At 45.8% G+C, this 24,500-nt stretch overlaps 1 protein-coding gene across 1 annotated transcript in view; it reads right to left on the bottom strand.

The window, feature by feature from the left end:
• Positions 1-278: 278 nt before the first annotated feature.
• The window catches only part of LOC100217316 (uncharacterized), a 46,773-nt gene continuing 22,551 nt past the window's right edge, over positions 279-24,500 (bottom strand). The window contains exon 12 of the mRNA XM_035964604.1: positions 279-510. The gene's annotated coding sequence lies outside the window, so the exon portion shown is untranslated. The remainder of the gene's footprint in view (positions 511-24,500) is intronic.

The raw sequence follows: 24,500 nt of genomic DNA, 5'->3' as shown, positions 1-24,500 counted from the left end.
CTTGAGGCCCGACCTCCCAGCTCCATCAAGGACTGGTTTGGCAGCGAGGAGAGGAATTAGGGAAATCTGCCCTGGAGGGGATTTATAGAGGCCCTTTCATTTCCAGGGAGAATCTCCCTTCTCGGATATATTTACTTGGCACCATTTGGGAGTCAAGGAATTAAATACCCCTCTTGAGCAAAATACATCAAAAAATCAAAGAAAAAAGAGAAATATTTGGGAAAATCAGAAACACAATGAAAATCACTAAAAATCCAAAAATAATGCACCACATATGATTCATGTAAAGTTTAATTTGAATACCATATAATATCCATCAAAGCTAATTCATCCATCATCACATCATATAATGTCATCTCTATTAGAAATATAATATAAAAATGGTACAAGTCTGTTGGTTAAGAACTTCGGCACTAGAATAAATTACGAGTTTAACACTTTTTCACAAGCTTCATGTGGAATGCCATTTCATTTTTCTTCTCCATGTTGGTTTCATGTGTTGTTTCCACTCTACAAGTAACACCAATTGGCACGTTGTTAGTATACATGGTCGCATGCACATAACCAAAGCAACAGAGAAAAGTCACCAGCAGCTAAAAAATCTGAATGATTTCCTATTTGCATGCACAATAGCTAAAAAGTCACCAACAATAGGGAAGTCGGCCTTCCTATTTGACATAGGTGCAAGAGGCACCATAAAATACTTTAGCTAACTTAACAAAAATCTGAATCCTTTCCCATTAGATACTAGACAGCCAAATACTTGTCCCTTGCAGCAATTAAAAATACACAAGCATGATATAACTGAACATATATCATAAAACTGCTATTACTATTACAGATCAACTAGGAGAACAGCTATTACTATCGCACACAAAACTGAATGCATAGCAGTAACAACTAGGAGAGCAACTGTTACTATTACCCCCATGGATGATGCTATGCAATCTAGTATACCCGTTCGACAAAACTGCTAGATGTTCTCCTATCACATAAAACTGCTATTACTCTCTAGGTAATTATAATTGAAGCATATATCCAATGCAATGAATCTTGATTCAGGTTGTAACAGATTCAATGAGCAATGTAACAGATTCAGGGTATTTGAAACATGATGTAGCATGCTACTTTAAACCCCCTGGCTGTCCAGATTGAAAGAAATAAATAGATAGCTGCAAAAGACTAGCACTATCCAACTAGTTGTTTTGTTCCTGCTGTCCAAGATAGAGCTAACTATTCGTTCAACAAAGGGTTTTGTGAAGTGAGAGAAAAGAAAAGCATTAACTAGATTGAATGCAACATAGTAGGAATAACAGATCTAGAGAGGGACAGATGGTGCTTTCAGGTTCCCAACATTCTGAATGAAAAACCAGTGTTTGTTGAGTTTGAGTTGTAGTTTGGAATTGTGGAACTGGAAAAGCTGAAAAAGAACATTTTTTGGTAGTAGAAATCACTCTACCGTGATTCAACGTAGTAAACCATACATCATGTCGATTAATAAGTACTTCAAAGTCAATGTTACCCACATTCATAATGTTGTTCAGTTTCTTGAACTGGGTTTGTATGAAGAAAAATGGGTTAGCCCAGCAAATAGTATCTATTGGGGGTCTGCTTCGTCGCCGAAGGTCCTGTAAGAAGAAACACCTTCGGAAGATCAACACAGAAGCAACGCCGAAGCTACTATCCGGGGAGCTTCAGCATAGTGACACGCCTTGAGACGAATGGTGGCACCGACTTAAAGATGAAAAGACCGATCGGCCATTGATAATCTGTGTCATGGTTGTAACCAGTTATAAAGGACATGAATGTAAATCCACACAGGCTACGCCATGTGCCTATAAATAGATGAACAGTACCCCTGTATTGTTCATGTTGACTTGTATTCACTTGCGCAACACGCTTGTACTTTTTGTCTTCTGTCAAGCCGAAGGTACAAATGTAATTCGATATTGCTCTTATTCATTTATAATTATATAAAAAAGGACATATTATGTGTTATATAATTATCCATGTTATTTCCCATGTTTCATATGCTTCGTCTTTCATTGATATATACTGTGATTATGAAGGTACGTCCTTCATAACTTTCGTCCGAAGATCGTTATATCCTTGGGGAAATAATGCTTCGAAGGACGAAGGACATTAACCATTAACCTATTTTTGTGTTGCCTTGTTCTTAATTTATAACATTTGAGAACAAGTCCCCAACATTGGCGCCCACCACCGGTGAACTCACTTCCACTTTCGAGTTGATGGCTTCGTTCAACAACCAAGCCAAAGTACCTTCGGCTACGAAGCTGGTGCTTCCGATAACAGACGGTTCAGGTTCAGAGCCGGCTAACAAGAAGCAGAAGAAAGAAGCACAGAGAAGGGTACAACATGTTGGGGTGCAGGGACCCTTCATCAAATCAAAATGGCCCCATATCCCAATCACCTTCTCCCAGGATGACCTTCAGCTCAAAGATTACCCTCACAATGATGTTATGGTCATATCTTGTGTCATCAAGGGATTTCTGGTCCATAATGTTCTGGTTGATACAGGCAGCGCAGCGAATATCATATTTGCTAAGGCCTTCAGATAGATGCAAGAACCAGAGGATAAGATTCATGATGCTACACATCCTCTATGTGGCTTCGGAGGAAGGCAGATTGTAGCACTCGGCAAAATCACAATGCCAGTAACCTTCAGCTTCGTTCATAACACAAGGACTAAACAGGTCGTATTTGACATTGTTGACATGGAATACCCCTATAATGCAATCATTGGTCGTGGAACACTTAATGCTTTTGAAGCAATACTTCATCCAGCATATCTATGCATGAAAATACCTTCAGAACAAGGGCCCATTGCTATTCATGGAAGTCAAGAAGCTGCCAGAAAGGCCGAAGGAAACTGGACAGATTCAAAGGCAATCCATAATATAGATGAAGCTGAAGCCTGTGAGCAGTATAGATACAAAAGAGAGAAGGCTGCTTCGGCGGATCAGCCGTAGCCTATGCTTCTATGTGAAGATATAGCAAAGCAAAAGGTACTGCTAGGGTCTCAGCTATCTCAAGAGCAGGAGAAGAATTTGATAAGATTTCTATTCAACAACAAAGACGTCTTCGCTTGGTCAGCCAATGATCTTTGTGGTGTCAACAGAGATGTCATTGAACATTCGCTCAATGTGGATCCATCTTTCAGGCCAAGAAAACAAAGGCTTCGGAAAATGTCGGACGACAAAGCTGAAGGTGCTCGGAACGAAGTAAAGAGGCTTCTTAGTGCTGGCGTTATCAGAGAGGTGAAGTACCCATAGTGGTTAGCCCACACTGTTATGGTGAAGAAGGCCAACGGTAAATGGAGAATGTGCATTGATTTTACAGATCTTAACAAGGCTTGTCCAAAGGATGAGTTTCCATTACCAAGAATAGATTCTCTAGTAGATGCAGTAGCTTCATCAGAGCTCATGAGTCTACTAGATTGTTACTCAGGCTACCACCAAATCTGGATGAAGAAGGAAGATGAGCCGAAGACTAGCTTCATAACCCCCAGTGGTACATATTGCTATCTTCGGATGCCTGAGGGGCTTAAAAATGCTGGAGGAAGCTTCAGCAGAATGACAGCCATAGTCCTTCGTTCTCAAATAGGCAGGAATGTGTTGACCTATGTTGATGATATCATAGTTAAAAGCATGAAGCAAGAAAATCACATTGCTGATTTGCAAGACACATCGCCAATTTCAGGCAAGCTGGTTGAAGCTAAATCCAGAAAAGTGTGTTTTTGGGGTAAAGAAGGGCAAGTTCCTTGGTTGTCTGGTATCAACGAAGGGAATTGAAGCCAACCCAAGCAAGATTGAAGCTATCCTTCGGATGGAACCGCCAAGTACAAAGAAAGGGGATCAACGGCTGGCAGGCATATTAGCATCATTAAACAGATTCATATCGAGATCAACAGAAAGAAATCTGCCATTCTTTAAAATACTGAAGTCAGCCAAAGTCTTTCAATGGGGCCCGACTCAGCAAAAAGCCTTCGAAGAATTGAAGCAATATTTGATTGATTTAATAACATTAACTCCACCTTCGCCAGGGGCTCCATTGATCTTATATGGTGTAGCTTCGCATTCTGCAGTAAGTGCGGCACTTGTGCAGGAGAAGCTAGATGGCCAAGTCAAAAAGCAAGCTCCAGTATACTTCGTCTCCGAAGTTTTAAGTCTGTCAAAGAAAAATTATACAGAATTGGAGAAGGTGTTATATGCTGTGTTAATGGCCTCCAGAAAGCTTCGACATTATTTTTAAGCATATCGCATAATTATTCCTTTGTCACAGCCTCTGAAGGACATTATGAGCAACAGAGAAGCTACTGGAAGGATTGGGAAATGGGCTGCAGAACTTAATGAATTCACCATTGACTATGTGCATAGATCCTCAATTCAGTCCCAGGCGTTAGCAGACTTCATTGCTGATTGGACGCTAGGGGCTCAGGAAGAAGAAATAAACAAAGACGCCGAAGCTTGGACGGTGTTCTGCGATGGATCCTGGGGAACCTTCGGTGTAGGAGCGGCTGATGTCCTAGTGGCACCTTTGAAAGTTAGAACATGTTATGCAGCCAAGCTTGACTTCAGTTGCATAAATAATATTGCTGAGTACGAAGCACTTCTGTTGGGGCTTCGGAAGCTGAGAGCAATTGGCATAAGAAGGGCCATCCTGAAAACTGATTCTCAAGTCATTTCTAGCCATGTAGACAAAAGTAGCAAGGCCGAAGACCCGACGCTTGAAAAATATCTGGATACAGTCCGAAGATTGGAGGCTTCCTTCGAAGGGTTTACTGTCAAGAATATTCCAAGAGGTGAAAATGAGCATGCAGATTTGCTAGCCAAATCAGCGGCTCAGAGGCTCTCTCTACCTTCGGAAGAATTTTTTGAAACAATAAATGCACCTTCGGTTGAACTCATGGAGAGAGCAGTGCTTACTATTTCTCCAGTACATAGTAAAGATTGGAGGACTGAAATTATATCCTTCCTTCAAGGTAATTGCCTTTCAGATGACGAAGCTTATAATAAGAGGATGGAGGCAAGGACAAGACTGTATGTGATAATAGAAGGGGAATTATATAAACATGGAGTTTGTTCTCCACTTCTCAAGTGTTTATCAAGAGCTGAAGGTGGTGAGTTAATGAAGGAGATACATGCAGGTCTGTGTGGATCTCATATTGGGTCTAGGCCATTGCTGAGAAAAGTGTTTAGACAAGGATTCTACTGGCCGAAGGCAGCTTCGGATGCAACAGAGTTAGTTCAAAAATGTGAAAATTGTCAACAATGTGCAAGAGACCAGAAACAACCTTCATCTCTCATTCAGTTAATACAGCCTTCCTGTCCGTTGCAAAGATGGGGCCTGGATTTGCTAGGCCCACTTCTACCAGCGCAAGGCAATTTGAGATATGTTGTGGTGGCTGTAGAATATTTTCTAAGTGGATTGAAGCGAAGCCTTTGGCAACAATAACTTCGGTCACAGTCCAGAAATTCTTCTGGCAGAATATTGTTTGTCGCTTCGGTGTGTCGAAGGCTATAACTGTGGACAATGGAACACAGTTTGATGCCGAAACTTTCAAGGATTTCTGTGATCAGATTGACACGAAGATTCATTTTGCATCAGTTAGGCACCCGGAGTCAAACGGGCTGGTCGAAAGAGCAAATGGCATTATAATGACGGGAATAATGAAGCTAATCTTCAATCAGCCCAGAGGAAAGTGGCCAGATGAGTTGATTAAAGTGGTGTGGAGCCACAATACAACCATATCAAGATCGACAGGTTTTACACCGTTCAAATTATTATTTGGTGATGAAGCTATAACCCTAGAAGAAGCTAAAGCAGGGTCAATAAGAACAGCAGCTTCGGCAGAAGACGAAGCTGATTATCACGTGGCAAAAGATACTATAGAAGGGACCAGACTTCAGGCTATGGAGAATATCAACAAATATCAAGCCAAAACAATAAAATGGCGCGACAGAAAAGTTCGGTTGAAAAATATTAAGCCAGGGCATTTGGTGCTTCAGAGAGTGGCTAATCCGGACACAGTAGGCAAACTACAGCTGAAGTGGGAAGGACCTTTTCTGGTGGTATCTTCGTCAAGGCCCGGTTCTTACAGATTGAAGGATATGGATGGCAACGACATTCCTAGATCTTGGAACGCGGATGAGCTTTGACGATATTATGTGTAATTTGATGTAATCTTTTTTCATTTTTTACTATGGCACCCTTTTCCTTTCCAAAGGGGGAGAAAGGTTTTTAATGGGGCCATACCTTGTAATTTTTCCTTCTTATTTAGCTCTACGAGAGCAAAATCCCCCAAAAAGATGTAAATGTAAAATCTGAGCATGCACCATCGAGTGCAGAAAAGAAAAAAAAACAGGGAGAAGCTCAAAAGTCGTCCATAAGGGGATGCAGAGCACGACGAAGCTACAAAAAGTCGTTCTCAAGGGAGCGCAACGTTAGTTTTCTGCTCAAAAGTCGTTCCTAAGGGAATGCAGAGCCAAATACCACCGAAATATAAGGCGAAGAAGTTCAAAAGACGTTCCTAAGGGGATGTAGAACTTATACCACCGAAATAGAAGGCGAAGAAGTTCAAAAGACGTTCCTAAGGGGATGCAGAACTTACACCAAAAAGTCAACAGTGAACACCGAAAAATAAACTGTGAAGAAGACTCCAAAGTCGTTCCTAAGGGGATGCAGAGTCTGGGTGTGGCTTCGTAAGCGTGTGTTTGGACATTCATTTGCACATTACATCACATCATTCATTGCATTCATACACATTCATTTAGACATTCATAGGATCATCATCATCATACCATAGTGTACAGACAGTTGCTTTGGCTCTAATGACAAGGCTTTGATGAGTACAAAAGAAGCAAATTTATGCTTTGTTGTGTACGAAAAGAAGGGAAGGTGTTTTTCGCCTTCGGCTCAAAAAATACAAGTTTTGTCCACATCAAAGCAGTTCATACATGGATGGAATGGTAAAAATATATTACAAGGTATGGACAAATTTACAGAGTAGTGTTTGATTCCTAAATTACAATATCTTTTACAAGGTTAATTCAATATTTCCTCTAGAACTTTTTCGCAGTACTGTCTTCAGCTTCATCACTATCCGCCAAACTTCGGATCATTGCTCTTCGGCATCTTGTACATAACAAAGCGGTATAAGGTAAACACAAATCTCAAGGACAAGGTAAGCAATAGGTACAAGTGTATTACCGGCTTGAGATGACTTCGAGCTTCGTCACCAGTTAAGTCTCGTCCACCCTTCGTCCAGATTTGAGTTATGAATCTGTTTCCAATGCTTCGGGCTAGACTAGGGATGTCAGTTAAATCCGTTGGTGACTGGCTAAAATTTGGCATGTTCACGATCTTCCCATGCGTGCAACCAGTCTTCATGAAAGCAACAGCTGTGCCCCAAGAAGCTAGGAGGGCACAGAAGTCACCATGCCCAGCTATAACTTCGTCAAGTGCATCAACTTCGCCCTCAATATGATCGAAGGTACCTGGCAGGTCTTCAACCGAAGGTTCAAACTTTTCAGAACTGGCTCCAACTGAGTTGAAGACCTGCTTCAGCCGTTGCACGCACCGGTTGACAAAGCTTAGGCATTTGTCTTGAAGCTCTTTCAAGGATTTTTGCAAATTTGAACTCTTTTCGACTTTGGCTTTAAGCTTCGTATCGAAATCCTTCTTTTCTCGCTCGAAGTTTTCTGATTTCAGGAGGAGTTCACTGTTTAATCTGGCAATCTCAGCTTGGGCTTCTGCCAGTGAACCATCCATCGTTTGAAGAACAAAATCTTTCTTTTCAAGAGCAGCTTCATGTTCTTTAATTTTGCTTTCCAAGCCTTCAATAATAGCCTTATTTTTCTTATCTTCGAGGTCCTATTGCATCCTCAAGGCTTTACTTAATAGCATACTCTGTGCAAAATAACCTTCATCAGCAATTACCTTCATCGTAAAACAATAAAAAGTCGAAGGAAAAAAATTTTACCTTGAAATTAGAATAGAATAAACTACCGACGATATGTTGTCGTCGGTAGCGACTGATGTCCGCTTCGAGCTTCGGGAAACCAACACTCTTCGACAGAGTACTGATAACCTTCGCTCCAGTTCGATCTCGGATGGATCCTAAGCTTTCTTCATTAATGCCACCGAAGAGCAACGCCCCTGACCGGTAGCCACATGATATAGCATAATCCTGCAGCTCCTCTTTCTCAGCCTTAGATAACTCTTGACCAATTAAATTTTGAAAATTGAAGTCCTTTTCCTCCGAAATATCTTTGCAGATCTCCTTCCCTTTTCTAGGCACTGTGGCCAGGGTTTCTTCAGCAGCTGCAGCAGCTTCTTTTGCGGCCATATCCAAGAGTATTTTATCAATATTAGACAATGTGCTCTCCAGATTCGTGGCTTCGGCCGTTGTAGCTTCAGCAGTTGTAGCTTCGGTGGCAGCAGCTTCGGTAGCTGTAGCAACTTCGGCAGCCGGTGTTATTTTTGACACTGAGGCTAGCGGTGGTGTTTCTTCAATTGCTTCAATTACATTTATAATCCTCCACCTTTTTGGTCCAGCAGACTTCTTGGCTGCCGAAGGCTCCTCATTTCTGTAAAAGCTTCGTCAGATGCGGCCTCAGTGGACTTAGCTTGACAGGTAAGGATTCGGTCATTACCTTTAGAATTTCTTCTACGTCAGCAGCAGGAGGTGTTGAAGGAGTCTCTTCCTCTATCTCAGTTGTTTTTGGCTTCGAAGCCGCAACCTTCCTCTTCTTCGGACCAGCCACCTTCGGCTCGGGGCTAGATTTTTTCTTTTTCAGAGTTTCTTCATCTTCTTTCACCATCCTAGCAGCTTGTCTGCTAAGAACCTAACAAACCTTTTTCTCTTTTGCCCTTCGGCACCCTTGTTCAATCGCTCATAGTCAGGATATTCAAAGCTCAAGGCATCCATCACCCGATTCAACCTTCGTTTTGGTCGGGTGCTGAAGGCTGCAGTCATCAGCTGATCTTCTTTTTTAGTGTAATTACCCAAAATTTCCTTGCATATAGTTTCTATCATTTCTAACCATTCTTGGCATGGCCCTTTGAACTGTTTCTCAAATTTGAACCTATAAGGCAGTCGCACAAGTTCATTCTTTTCCTTTGTCCTCTTTAGCTTCGGCATATTCCATTCACTCAACGTCGGGGACACCTTATAGGCCAGATACTCTTGGACTAGATCTCTGGTGCTGATCTGCTCGGCTACCACCCTGAATTTTGCCACAGCTTGTTGGCACGGTGACCCCGACGTCATGCGGCACAGGGGCCTAGTCAACCCGAAGCTTAAGCTCAACGGGCTCAATACTAGTGTCTTTAGCTTCTCCCTCTTCTTTTCATCGGCCTTAACATAGAACCACTCATTTTTCCAACCGGTTGGCCACTTGGTGCGATAGCTAACCACCGGAGCCTTCATATCTTTGCGGTAAGCGATGTTGTAACAACCAAAATTCTCATGAAGCCCATCTTCTCTGGCCTTCGTCTGATAATGAAGCTCATGCACTCGGCAAAAAGCTTCGGCATTCGGGTCTATTCCTTGGCTTTGGAGTGCCCAGATGAAGACGCTGAGCCTAACGGTAGCGTTAGGAGTCAGCTGATGAAGATAAATTTCGAAATTTTCCAAAACTTCCCCAATCATCTCGTTCAAAGGAAATCTCAATCCCGCTCTGAAGAAACTCTTGAAAACCACCACCTCATCATTTTCCGGTGTCAGAGTGGTTTCTTCCCCGGCAAAACGAATCAGCTTCTTCTCAGCTTCTCCGAAGTATCCTAGCTTTATCATAATGGGCATATCAGCCTCAGAAACAGTAGATTCTCCAAAGTCCAAGTGGTTGGGTTTGGCTGGCATGAGAGTGTTATAATCTTCTTCTTCATCATCAACATCATCTTCTTCGACATTAGCCTATTCAGCTTTGGCAGCAGGTGCACCTTCGTCAGTAGCTCCCTCTGTTACAACCAGTCCCAATTGTCTCATCACTTCAGAAATTGGGGCAGTCTCTGGCTTTGGCAGCAGGTGCACCTTCGTCAGTAGCTCCCTCTGCTACAACCAGTCCCAATTGTCTCATCACTTCAGAAATTGGGGCAGTCTCTGTGGCTTCGGTCTCCTCTCCGTCATGGCTCACCCTAGCAGTTGAACGTACTCTGGCCATCAGGTGTTGAATTCCTTGCAGTTCTTACAAATGTTGATGATTTTTACAGTTTTGACGAAGTTTCCTCTTATGCTGAAGCTAGATCAAAATGATGCTTTGCTTGAGAATGCGATGAGAAAGCTTCGACTATGGTTAAAATTTTCAGCAGCACAATAGTGCAATAGCAATGAATGTTGTGGTAACTTCACACCTACTCGTCTGTTTATATAGTGTTGCAGGTGTGAAGGTGAATCGTCAAGTCGCCCGCACCCGCTGAACAGTCTCCCGCCCCCGCTGAACGGTGGACCACGGCGCGTGGGAGATGAATCGCCAGATCGCGCGTACCCGCCGCATGGTGGGGCCACCTCGCCCTCGGAATATTTTAATCGTTTCTCGGCAACGAGCTCAGGGAAGGTGTTTTTCGGACCTTCGGTATTCCGAAGCCTAGGACGATTTTTCACAGATCAAGCTCGTTACGAAAAATGATCTAGCACCACGAAAGGGCTTTGGGGTCTGCTTCGTCGCCGAAGGTCCTGTAAGAAGAAACACCTTCGGAAGATCAACACAGAAGCAACGCCGAAGCTAAATCCGGGGAGCTTCGGCATAGTGACACGCCTTGAGACGAAGGGTGGCACCGACTTAAAGATGAAAAGACCGATCAGCCCATGATAATATGTGTCATGGTTGTAACCAGTTATAAAGGACATGAATGTAAATCCACATAGGTTGCGCCCTGTGCCTATAAATAGATGAACAGTACCCATGTACTGTTTATGCTGACTTGTATTCACTTGTGCAACACGCTTGTACTTTTTGTCTTCTGTCAAGCTGAAGGTACAAATGTAATTCGATATTGCTCTTATTCATTTATAATTATATAAAAAAGGACATATTATGATGTTATATAATTATTCATGTTATTTCTCATGTTTCATATGCTTCGTCTTTCATTGATATATACTGTGAGTATGAAGGTACGTCCTTCATAACCTTCGTCCGAAGATCGTTATATCCTTGAGGAAATAATGCTTCGAAGGACAAAGGACATTAACCATTAACCTATTTTTGTGTTGCCTTGTTCTTAATTTATAGCATCTGAGAACAAGTCCCCAACAGTATCCATGTTGAAGAGCAAGTGTGCTTAATTACAATTTTTTGCATCTGCTTTGCTAATAGTTCTAGATTGGTGAGACCAATCTAGAAAGGTTAAAGAATGCTATAAAGAGGCCACTGTTTTAAAAAGCCTGAGTTAATGCTATTTAAAAACTTTATTCCTTTGGTTTCCAGATCTCAATTCTCAAACATGATTCTAAACTAGCACATCAGTTCATAGAAACTAATAAGAAAGAAATGCAACAATCTTTTCTAGGTACATGTTCTCATGTACTTCAATATTTTTTATATAAGGGAACAAAGTTTCACTGTACTTCAATATGTAGTAGTGATTATTTGGGGTTTCAAACCTAATTCTTGAATCACTAGTAACTAGGTGCAGAATCTAACTAGAAAAAGAAATCGGAAACCAAACATGAGCAGAGGAGCCATTTCATTTAATAATCCAGAATTTCACAATGGGAAAAACATGGGTGGTCATGTTTTTTAAAATAAAAGACATTGTTTTAGGGTGTGCTTGGTTTGGCTTTTGGATTTGGCTTTTGTCTCCTAAAAGCTAAAAGCCAAACCAAAGGGCTGGATCTAGGAAGCAGCTTTTTCTAAAAGCCGACTTTCTCGCAGTGCAAAAATGAAAGCACATCTGGACCTGCTTTTAGTGGCTTTCAGATGGAACTGTGAAAACATATATCGAAGAACTTTTAACGATTTTTAGTGGTTTCGACCAAACGATTTTTAGCTTTTTAACAGCTCACAACCCACATCAGCTTTTTCCACAGCTCATAGCCCACAACAGCTTTTTTTCACAGCCCAACCAAACAGACTGCGATGATATTGAATAATATTATTGTCGGGGACCATAATTAGGGGTACCCCCAAGACTCCTAAACTCGGCTGGTAATCACCATCAGCACAAAGCTGCAGAGGCCTGATGGGCGCAATTCAGGTCAAGGCTCCGTCCACTCAAGGGACGCGATCTCGCCTTGCCCGAGCCCAGCCTCGGGCAGGAACAGTAGACCCAGGCAGATTCACGCCTCGACCGAGGGCCTCCTCAAGCAACAGGCGCACCCTCGACTCGCCCGAGGCCCAGTTCGGACAGGCTTCGCAGTGAAGCAACCTTGGCCAGATCGCCTCGCCAACCGAATGTATTGCAGGAGCATTCAATGCAAGGATCGCCTGACACCTTATCCTGACGCGCGTTCTTCTTGTGAACTATCTTCTTGCCATGAGACAATTTCTAGCTTAAGGAGCATAAATGATGATTTAAATGCTAAGTTAGTTATAGCTAGTAAATCTAACTCTTGTGTAGAACATGTTTTGATTTGCAATAGGTGTAAAGATTTTGACATTGATGCTTGTAGTGAACACCTAGTTTCAATTTCCAAATTGAATGATGAATTAGCTAGCCTTAATGCCCAACTTAAGACTAGCAAGAATGAATTTGACAAGCTAAAATTTGCAAGGGATGCCTACACGATTGGTAGACACCCCTCAATTAAGGATGGACTTGGCTTCAAGAGGGAAGCCAAGGACTTAACAAGCCATAAGGCTCCCATCTCCGCCAAGGAGAAAGGGAAGGCCCCTATGGCTAGTAGTGCTAAAAGGAACCATGCTTTTATGTACCATGATAGAAGACAGTCTTATAGGAGTTGTAATGCTTATGATGCCTTTGACTCTCATGCCATGTTTGCTTCTGGTTCTTCCTATATGCATGGTAGAGATATGCCTAGGAAAAATATTCACCATGTGCCTAGAAAGAATATTGTTCATGTTCCCAGGAAAGTTGTGAATGGACCTTCTACAATATATCATGCTTTAAATGCTTCCTTTGCTATTTGTAGAAAGGATAGAAAGATAGTTGCTAGAAAATTAGGGGCAAAATGCAAGGGAGACAAAACTTGCATTTCGGTCCCTAAGGATATTTGTACTAACCTTGTAGGACCCAACATGAGTTGGGTACCTAAGACCCAAGCCTAAATTTGCCTTGCAGGTTTATGCATCCGAGGGTTCAAGCTGGATTATCGACAGCGGATGCACAAACAATATGACGGGGGAGAAGAAGATGTTCACCTCCTACGTCAAAAACAAGGATTCCCAAGATTCAATAATATTCGGTGATGGGAATCAAGGCAAGGTAAAAGGGTTAGGTAAAATTGCTATTTCATCCGAGCACTCTATATCTAATGTGTTTTTAGTTGAGTCTCTTGGATATAATTTGTTATCTGTTAGTCAATTATGCAATATGGGATATAATTGTCTATTCACAAATGTAGATGTGTTTGTCTTTAGAAGAAGTGATGGTTCATTAGCTTTTAAGGGTGTATTAGACGGCAAACTTTATTTAGTTGATTTTGACAAAGAGGAGGCCGGTCTAGATGCATGCTTAATTGCTAAGACTAGCATGGGCTGGCTGTGGCATCGCCACTTAGCACATGTGGGGATGAAGAACCTTCACAAGCTTCTAAAGAGAGAACACGTGATAGGTCTAACCAATGTTACTTTCGAAAAAGATAGACCTTGTGCAGCTTGTCAAGCAGGTAAACAAGTGGGAGGAGTGCATCACAGCAAGAATGTGATGACCACGTCAAGACCTCTGGAGCTGCTACATATGGACCTCTTCGGACCTGTTCCTATCTAAGCATAGGAGGAAGTAAGTATGGTCTAGTTATTGTTGATGACTTTTCCCGCTTCACTTGGGTATTCTTTTTGCAGGATAAAACTGAAACCCGAGGGACCCTCAAGCGCTTCCTAAGGAGAGCTCAAAACGAGTTTGAGCTCAAGGTGAAGAAGATAAGGAGCGACAATGGGTCCGAGTTCAAGAACCTTCAAGTGGAGGAATACCTTGAGGAGGAAGGGATCAAGCACGAGTTCTCCGCTCCCTACACACCACAGCAAAATGGTGTGGTAGAAAGGAAGAACAGGACGCTTATAGACATGGCGAGGACGATGCTTGGAGAGTTCAAGACCCCCGAGTGCTTTTGGTCGGAAGCCGTGAACACGGCTTGCCACGCCATCAATGAAGCGTCCCGATCCTTTGGGACTCAAATGTGATACAAATTACTAGTCCCAGGAGGCTAGTAAACACATTCCTTACTTCAAATAGTACAGAGTTTAAATAAAGGTTATTACAATACCGGGGGTACAAGCTCGAGAGAGCCAAATTTTAAGAAGCGCAGTAAGAAGAAAATACTAGCCCAAGCCACAGGCAGAACTGGGTGTAGACACAGCCCTCTCAATCAAGCATAGCGGAAAAGAAGTCTTCGGCTGCTGAAAAACATAAATAAATCTGGGTGAATACACTAGGTATTCCGCAAGCCCACCCCGCTCCCGTAGAGAGAAAGAGACCTATAATGTACATGCTCAATTTGGTGGAGTTGTGGTCACTCAACATTTTTCTTTAGAGAAAGGCAGTCACTTGAGGGTTTTTCACATAGTCTTATAATAACCAAAAACTCAACCACCACTGAGCTTCCCGCTCCCGTGGCCTTAGTTCTTTCTTAACACCTACTCATTCACACATTCCCCCTTTTCTTGAAATTCATAGAGAAAGTTCTAATTGTCATACCATACCGGACTCATCCACACCAGTGGACACGGACTATTCGAATAGGTTTCAACTCTGCGCAGAGGGGTACACTTTACCCACTAGCCCGGTTTCTGCGATCTCACCATCGCGAGACCCGAATGCCGGATCTCTTTCCTTACTCGTACGTCCTAACCTTAACGGTTATCCGGAAGGAGTCAGGCCACCACCATGTCCAAACCGGACAAAACTTTCCCCCTCCTTATCCTCCCGGTGCTCCACAGCCTTCTTAACCCTGGGGTTGGACCGCACGAGTTCGGATTGAGTGACTGCCCACACAGTCTCGAGTGGCTGTACGATAAAGGAGTACAGGTAGTGAAAAAGACAAGCCGGTCCTTATATGAGGGGACAATCCTTCTGCTCACACCTAAACCAGCTGAGCCAACACCTTAGGCCCTCCCCTAAACGAGGGAGTCCCTGATCATCCCACTCCAGGGTGATGAGGGTGAGTACCCTTCATCGCAAAACTTTTCAAGAGGGGACTTTATTTGAAGAAAACACATTTCCTTTCTTCCCAAACCACATTTCGTATCCAGAATGAATATGTTAATGCGGGTCATCTCTCGCTCACAATGCAATATTCCCCCATAGTTCCCGGTCTAGGCAGTGGTAGAGAGAGTGGGTAATTTATGCATCAAGGGAAGGATGGACTTGCCTTCGTTGAAGCTCTCTTGGCACAGAAGATCTACTTCCGGAAGTTCGGGCTCCGACCCTTCTTCCGGAGCTACGGGATCCGGATCTTCGGTCCCCGCTTCTTCTAGGAAACAAGCAGTAAAACAATACATCAATAGTGGTTTATCAATCATAGTGTGCCATTTTCTAACAACATTATTGTATGTAACCTTGGGAATTCTTTTTGACAATTTCTTGTACATAAAATATTGAGAAAACTATTTTTAAATGGGAAAAAGGGTGGAAAAGAAAAAGAAAAGAGAACTCCTCTCTCCTGGGCCGGGGGCACGGCTTTTGGCCCACCCCAGGCGCGAGCGCGCGCGCTGAAGCGCTTGCGCCCCAGCGACGGCCCAAGAGCGAGGGGGAAGACGGCGCGGCTGCGAGGGTGACGGCGCTCTTGCGGGCCCACTTGCCAGCGAGAGGGGGGGAGGAAACGGCGTCGCGGCCAGACGGCGGGGCGAACCGGCCGAGCGAGGGAGAAAAAAAGCCGGTCGCCGGGGAAGCTTGACGGCGGCTTGCCGCCGGTGGCCCGGTTCTTCGACCAAGGGGGGTGGTTTGGCATGGGCGGGGGCTGGCGATTCCAATGGTAGGCTCAATTTGGCCGGAGTGGGTTGGGAGGGGGCTGCCCACGGGGAGGGGGCGGAGTTCCGCGGCGGGGATCGCCGCCGGTGGGCTCCGGGTGGGGGACGGGGGCTGGACGGGGGTGCTTCGGGTTCGTGGCTACGCGAGGGAGCTGCTCGGCTCACTCAATTCCTTGCCGGACCAACAGAGAAGGAGAGGGAGGAGGAGGAAGGGACTCACCGGAGAGGAGAACGACGCCGGCGCTTCGCGAATTGTGCTCGGGGGAGGGGAGGAGAGGGATGGCCGGGGCTGGTGCGAGGAAGGAGGGGCTCGGGGCGAGCCTTTTATAGGCGCGCGAGGGAAGGGGAAGCGGTGGAGCTTCTTGGCTCCGGCGAGCTTCACAGTGCGGCCATTAATGTCGCACAGCGTCGCCGAGGGGACGCTACGGCGGGGCGGTACCGGCGAGGACGCTGGTCAAGGGGGGAGGACGAAGCGGTGCCAAACTTCCCTGTGCGGCGAGATGGCAGAGGGGAGGACGGAGGCGACGGCCGGAGGTGACTTCGGTGAGGAGACGGCGGAAGGACGACGAAGCAACTGACCAGCGGGGCCATCCTGCCAGAGGGGGCGAGCGCGCGAGAGAGAGGGCGGCTGACGGGTGGGGACACCTTGCCAGCGAGAGAGGTGCGGGGCGAGGAGCGGGCTGGCGCGCGCGCGCGGAGGCAGGCCGAAGATGGGCCGAAAACGGAGGAGCGCGGGCGCGTGGGAAAGGGGGAGGTCGCGGGCTTGGGCCGGAATTCGGTCTAGCAGGGGGGAGAGAGCTTTTCCCTTTTTCTTTTTACCTTCTAATTTCTATTTCCCATTTTGCCCCTTTTTCTTTTGAACAAAATATTTTGTGGATACTCTAAGTGTTTAAAAAATAGAATCTAAGTGAGGTGCTTTGTGATCAAACAAAATGTATGCATATGATGAAAGAAAACTAGTGGAGGCCTTGGAATTAAAGGATGAAGGGAGGGGAAAGGGGTAGATTAGGGTTTCAAACCTGGGTTAGGATTTTTGGGATGCTACAAACCTACGCCGCTTAAAGGAATCTCGCCCTCGAGATTCAGACGGGGCTCGAGAAAAGGTAAGGGTATTCCTTCCTCAGAGAGTCCTCACTTTCCCAGGTGGCTTCCTCTTCTCCATCTCTGCTCCACTTAACCTTACAGAGCTTCACTTCTGAATTGCGGGTCCTTCTGACTGCTGAGTCAAGAATCTTCACTGGCTTTTCCCGGTACTGGAGATCCTTTTGAATCTGAATTTCCTCTGTCTCGATGCGGGTTTCTGGTACTTTTAGGCATTTGCGGAGTTGAGACACATGGAACACATTGTGGATATCTGACATGGATTCTGGTAGCTCAAGACGGTATGCCACGGGTCCTATTCGGGAAATGACAGGGTAAGGACCGATGAAACGGGGTGCTAGCTTTCCTTTCATCTGGAACCTTTTGACACCACGCATTGGGGAAACCTTGAGATAAACAAAATCCCCTTCCTCAAATCTGAGTTCCCTTCGCCTATTGTCTGCGTAACTCTTCTGTCGACTCTGAGCTTCAAGTAACCTCCTGCGGATCAAAGCAACTTTTTCTTCGGCTTCTTTAACAAAGTTGGGTCCTTCTAGTGTCCTTTCCCCCACATTGGACCACATTAGGGGAGTCTGGCATTTTCTTCCATACAGTGCTTCGAATGGTGACATTTTGATGCTGGCCTGATGGCTGTTGTTGTACGAGAATTCGGCGTACGGCAAACTGGACTCCCAATCTCTGTTGAAGGCTAACACGCAGGCTCTGAGTAAATCTTCAAGGACCTTGTTGACTCTTTCGGTTTGACCATCTGACTGGGGATGATAAGCAGTGCTGAAATCTAGCTTGGTGCCCATTGCTTGCTGGAGGCCCTTCCAAAATTTTGAAGTGAACTGCGTTCCTCTATCTGATACTATCTTCCGTGGAATGCCATGTAGCCTGACTATCTCTTTAAGGTATATTCGGGCAAGGGCTGCTCCTCCAAAAGTGGTCTTTACTGGAACGAAATGGGCCACCTTGGTGAGACGATCGATTATTACCCATATGGAATCATTTCCTCTTTGTGATCTGGGCAGTCCGGTTACGAAATCCATGCCTATTTCTTCCCACTTCCATTCGGGTATTGGGAGGGGTTGAAGTAGGCCTGCAGGCTTCTGATGTTCGGCCTTTGTTCGCTGACAGGTGTCACATCGGGCCACATACTGTGCTATTTCCTTCTTCATCCCTTTCCACCAATATCTGGCCTTAAGGTCTAGGTACATCTTGGTGGTCCCTGGGTGGATAGAGTAAGCTGAGTTGTGGGCTTCATCGAGCAGGGTTTCTCGTGCTTTTCCCACTGGCACGCACAGGCGGTCCTTGAACCAGAGGGCTCCTTGCTTATCTGTCCTGAGGTCCGGAAGTTGCTCCTTGCGTGCTCTTTCCCTAAGCTTGGTTGTTTCTGCGTCCAGGCGTTGGGCCTTGCATATGAGGTCTTCTAGATTTGGCTTGACTTCCAGGCCACCGTTGTCTCCCAGACATGCATTTAGCTGAGCTGATTCTTTCTTCCAATCTTCCAGAAAGTTTGTTCCTTTAACCCCGAAAGGTTTTCGGCTGAGGGCGTCTGCTACTACGTTGGCCTTTCCGGGGTGGTAGTGGATTTCGAGGTCATAATCCTTGATCAATTCGAGCCACCTTCTTTGACGGAGGTTGAGGTCCGGTTGTGTGAAGATGTACTTTAGACTCTTGTGATCAGTGAAGATGTGGCATTTGTTCCCGATCAGGTAATGCCTCCAAATTTTTAGGGCGTGCACTATGGCTGCCAATTCCAGATCGTGGGTAGGGTAGTTCTGCTCGTGCGGCTTGAGTAATCGGGATGCATAAGCAATGACTTTCTCATTTTGCATTAAGACACACCCTAAGCCTTGCTTGGAAGCATCACAGAAGATGACAAAATCCTGGTGTATGTCTGGCAGAGTCAGGACTGGTGCGGTTGTAAGCCTTTCCTTGATGACTTGGAAACTTCCTTCACATTTGGGAGTCCACACGAACTTATTGTCCTTTTTGAGTAGTTCGGTCATGGGCTTTGCTATGCTGGAGAATCCCTTGATAAAATGGCGGTAATACCCTGCCATTCCCAGAAAGCTTCGTACTTCACTGACGTTGGATGGTTGCTTCCAATTTGAAACAGCTTCTACCTTAGATGGGTCCACTTCTATCCCTTCTGCAGTCAAGATATGCCCTAGGAAAGCTATCTTCTCTAACCAGAACTCACACTTGCTGAGTTTAGCATACAGTTGATGTGCTCTGAGTCTTCCGAGGACGGTTCGAAGGTGATGCTCATGGTCCTTGCGACTCTTGGAATAGATGAGGATGTCGTCGATAAAGACCACGACAAACTTATCCAATTCTTCCATAAATACCTTATTCATGAGGTTCATGAAAAAGGCGGGTGCGTTGGTTAGTCCAAATGGCATCACTGTGAATTCATATTGCCCGTATCTGGTGACGAATGCAGTTTTCTGAATGTCTGCCTCCTTAATCCTGAGTTGGTGATACCCTGACCTGAGGTCTATCTTGGAGAAGTATTTGGCTCCTTGTAGTTGGTCGAAGAGGTCATCGATCCGAGGGAGAGGGTACTTATTCTTGATTGTAACTTCGTTCAAGGATCGATAATCAATACACATCCTCATACTCCCATCCTTTTTGGTAACGAAAAGAACGGGTGCTCCCCAGGGAGACGAACTGGGATGGATGTACCCTTTTTGCTGTAGTTCTGAAATTTGAAGTTTTAATTCCGCCAATTCAGTGGGGGCCATGCGGTATGGTCTCTTTGCGATGGGCGCAGTGCCGGGAATGAGATCTATATAGAACTCTACTCCTCTTTCTGGTGGCATCCCGGGCAACTCTTCTAGAAATACATCCTCAAACTCCTTGATTACAGACATGCTCTCTGCTGTTAGATTAAACATCATAGGATCGTTTGCGGGCGGTTGGGCTTGACAGGAAACTGCCTTTCCTTGGTGATCGGTGAGGAGAACGGTCTTGCTTGCACAGCTGATGATACCCTTATGCTTAGCTAGCCAGTCCATCCCTAGGATTACATCAATTCCTTGGGATGGCAAGATGGTTAAGTCTGCCAGGAACACTACCCCACTTAAAAGAATTCTGACTTGGGAACACCTGAGTTTGCACAGGAGGTCTGATCCCGGGGTTCGGGTGACCAAAGGGATAGCTAGTGATGTAGAGGGGATGCCATGCTTTTCCACAAACTTAGCGGCTATAAAAGAATGGGATGCTCCCGAATCAAAAAGCACAGAAGCGGGAGTAAATTCGACAAGGAACTCACCGAGCACTACTCCTGGGGCTTGCTGAGCTTCTTGAGCGTCGACGTGGTTGACCCGGGCTCTGCCCTGATACTGAGTCCTGCTCTGCTGGCTGTTTGAAGGAAGTGCCTTGGAGGTAGGTGCTGATGGAATCTTGGGGCCATTAACCGAGTTGGAGTAGGTTGGTCCGGGTGCCTTCAACTGAGGGCAGTTGTTCTTGAAGTGACTGGGGTCTCCGCAGTGCCAATAGGCGTTTGCTGGCGGCTGGTTGCTTGCAACGGAGGGTGCCTGATGGGAGCTCTGACTCTGCTGACTATAGCGTGATGGAGAGGGTCCAGATTGTTTATTGAAACTTGGACCCCTGGGTGGAAGCCCAAAGGGTCGAGCTCTCTGGTGACGTTCTTGCTGTTGTGCTCGGAGGACTTGGAATTTCCTCTTGATGTGCCCTTTTTCTTCCTCTTTTGCTCTTTCCACTTGAATAGCTTTGTTGGAGAGGTGAGAGAAGCTGTGGAAGTCTTGGCTGGCAAGGATGGTCTTAAGCTTGGGTCTTAATCCTCTCAGGAAACGGGCCATCTTTCTGGACTCGGTGCTGACATCCTCGGGCGCGTAGCTGGCCAGCTCTGTGAACTTGTGCACATACTCACTGACTGTTCTCCCGCCTTGAGTTAGCTCCCGGAACTCATCCTCCTTGAGTTGAACTATCCCCTGGGGTACGTGGTGCTCACGGAAGGCTGCTTCGAAATCTGCCCAGGTAGCATCTCTGACGGCTTCACTGAAAGTGTCCCACCATGCTAAAGCCATTCCTGAAAGCTGATGAGCTGCCAGTTGAACACGCTGATTCTCAGGACAAGCGATGGCTTCCAACTTCCTCTTGATCGTGCGAAGCCAGTCATCTGCATCGAGGGGATTGCTGGACCCCGCGAACGTGGGAGGCTTGAGTCTTAAAAATTCTCCCATCCTGTCCTGAGGCCTTCCACCGCCTGGGCGCTGGTTTTCCAGACTTCGAGTGAGGACTTCAATGAGTCGGGTTTGATTGGCCAGAACTTGGGCTAGGTCTAATGGTAGTTCTGGAGGTGCGGGGAGGTGGGTCTCACCCCCTTCTCCGCCAGCCTCTCCTTCAGCTCCTAGAGGAAGTCTTGCTCCAATCCCGGAGGCGGTAGGCGTGGTTCTATCCGAAGCCATCTGCCATGGGAAAAGGGTCACTATTATGCACATGCCATATTTTTTTTAACTAGTTATTTTATTCATTACATCAAGCCATTACATTACATAGCATACTGCTACCACAAGCTCATCACACACGAGTGCTACCTAGGGTACTCCCGAACTCTTTCTCTAAAGTGTCCCCAAATTCCTTGAGAAGGTCATCAAGGCTGGCCAGGGACATGACCTCGGTGTCGGACTGGTTCCTAGGAGGGTTCTCTTCCTTCTGCTCAGTCTGACATCCTTGGCTTTTGGTCTTCTTGCGGATTTTTCTTGCGGGGGCGAGCTTCTTCAGTTTCTTGTCGTAGTCCAATTTGAGGGTGCGGTAAGCTTCACGGGTATTGGTCTCTTCGCCTTCAGCTATCAAGAGGCTCTCTTGAAGGGACGCTTTTTCTTCTGAAAGTTCCCTGACTTTTTGCTCCAGGCTTTCCACCCGGGAGGTTAGGGAGGTGCGGTGGAGGGCAAGGTCATCATATTGGTTATCAAGGGTGTGAAGGTATCCAGCCATGTAGACAATGGTGGGATCATTCTCAATAGGATCTCCTCCTGATAGGGCCTGAAGTCTTTTCCTCCAGGTGGGGGTATTCTTGTTGCTGGGTGGAAAGTAGCGAAGGGGGGTTTCAATGATTACTTTGTTGTAGTTCTGACACAGTTTTCGGAGGGCTTTTCGGGCGACATTTTGGCAAGCATCTAGGAAATGGTCTCCGGTAAAAGTGACTTGGAAGGAACGTTGGTTTGGATAGCTTTGGCTTTCCCCCAGGTAGACTGCCATAGAGCATCTTTTCATTCCGCCTTCGATATGCTCCGTCCAGACGTATTCCGGCTTCTTGCGGATTCCCATGCGAAGCGCACAGCTTCGCAAGAGGCATGGGAACCCCTCCACTTCTGAGCAGTAGGATGACTTAATGGCCAGAGAGTCTTCCATCTGGAATAGGAAAAGAAGGGTCTTGTTAAAACCGGGGAAGGGAAGAGAAAACTTTTCTTGAGGTAAGAGGTACTTTCTTTTTAGGGCAAGTTTTTAAGGTCAGGGCTGCGTCCTACGGCCAGTCCTATGGGCTCTGATACCACGTGAAGCGTCCCGATCCTTTGGGACTCAAATGTGATACAAATTACTAGTCCCAGGAGGCTAGTAAACACATTCCTTACTTCAAATAGTACAGAGTTTAAATAAAGGTTATTACAATACCGGGGGTACAAGCTCGAGAGAGCCAAATTTTAAGAAGCGCAGTAAGAAGAAAATACTAGCCCAAGCCACAGGCAGAACTGGGTGCAGACACAGCCCTCTCAATCAAGCATAGCAGAAAAGAAGTCTTCGGCTGCTGAAAAACATAAATAAATCTGGGTGAATACACTAGGTATTCCGCAAGCCCACCCCGCTCCCGTAGAGAGAAAGAGACCTATAATGTACATGCTCAATTTGGTGGAGTTGTGGTCACTCAACATTTTTCTTTAGAGAAAGGCAGTCACTTGAGGGTTTTTCCCATAGTCTTATAATAACCAAAAACTCAACCACCACTGAGCTTCCCGCTCCCGTGGCCTTAGTTCTTTCTTAACACCTACTCATTCACACATTCCCCCTTTTCTTGAAATTCATAGAGAAAGTTCTAATTGTCATACCATACCGGACTCATCCACACCAGTGGACACGGACTATTCGAATAGGTTTCAACTCTGCGCAGAGGGGTACACTTTACCCACTAGCCCGGTTTCTGCGATCTCATCGTCGCGAGACCCGAATGCCGGATCTCTTTCCTTACTCGTACGTCCTAACCTTAACGGTTATCCGGAAGGAGTCAGGCCACCACCATGTCCAAACATGACAAAACTTTCCCCCTCCTTATCCTCCCGGTGCTCCCCAGCCTTCTTAACCCTGGGGTTGGACCGCACGAGTTCGGATTGAGTGACTGCCCACACAGTCTCGAGTGGTTGTATGATAAAGGAGTACAGGTAGTGAAAATGACAAGCCGGTCCTTATATGAGGGAACAATCCTTCTGCTCACACCTAAACCAGCTGAGCCAACACCTTAGGCCCTCCCCTAAACTAGGGAGTCCCTGATCATCCCACTCCAGGGTGATGAGGGTGAGTACCCTTCATCGCAAAACTTTTCAAGAGGGGACTTTATTTGAAGAAAACACATTTCCTTTCTTCCCAAACCACATTTCATATCCAGAATGAATATGTTAATGCGGGCCATCTCTCGCTCACAATGCAATATTCCCCCATAGTTCCCGGTCTAGGCAGTGGTAGAGAGAGTGGGTAACTTATGCATCAAGGGAAGGATGGACTTGCCTTCGTTGAAGCTCTCTTGGCACAGAAGATCTACTTCCGGAAGTTTGGGCTCCGACCCTTCTTCCGGAGCTACGGGATCCGGATCTTCGGTCCCCGCTTCTTCTAGGAAACAAGCAGTAAAACAATACATCAATAGTGGTTTATCAATCATAGTGTGCCATTTTCGAACAACATTATTGTATGTAACCTTGGGAATTCTTTTTGACAATTTCTTGTACATAAAATATTGAGAAAACTATTTTTAAATGGGAAAAAGGGTGGAAAAGAAAAAGAAAAGAGAACTCCTCTCTCCTGGGCCGGGGGCACGGCTTTTGGCCCACCCCGGGCGCGAGCGCGCGCGCTGAAGCGCTTGCGGCCCAGCGACGGCCCAAGAGCGAGGGGGAAGACGGCGCGGCTACGAGGGTGACGGCGCTCTTGCGGGCCCACTTGCCAGCGAGAGGGGGGGAGGAAACGGCGTCGCGGCCAGACGGCGGGGCGAACCGGCCGAGCGAGGGAGAAAAAAAAGCCGGTCGCCGGGGAAGCTTGACGGCGGCTTACCGCCGGTGGCCCGGTTCT

Source organism: Zea mays, chromosome 2 (assembly GCF_902167145.1).
Source record: "Zea mays cultivar B73 chromosome 2, Zm-B73-REFERENCE-NAM-5.0, whole genome shotgun sequence".
Classification (NCBI taxonomy): Eukaryota; Viridiplantae; Streptophyta; class Magnoliopsida; order Poales; family Poaceae; genus Zea; species Zea mays.
The sequence above is the reverse complement of the archived record's forward strand: the minus strand, read 5'-3'. Positions and strand labels throughout refer to the sequence as shown.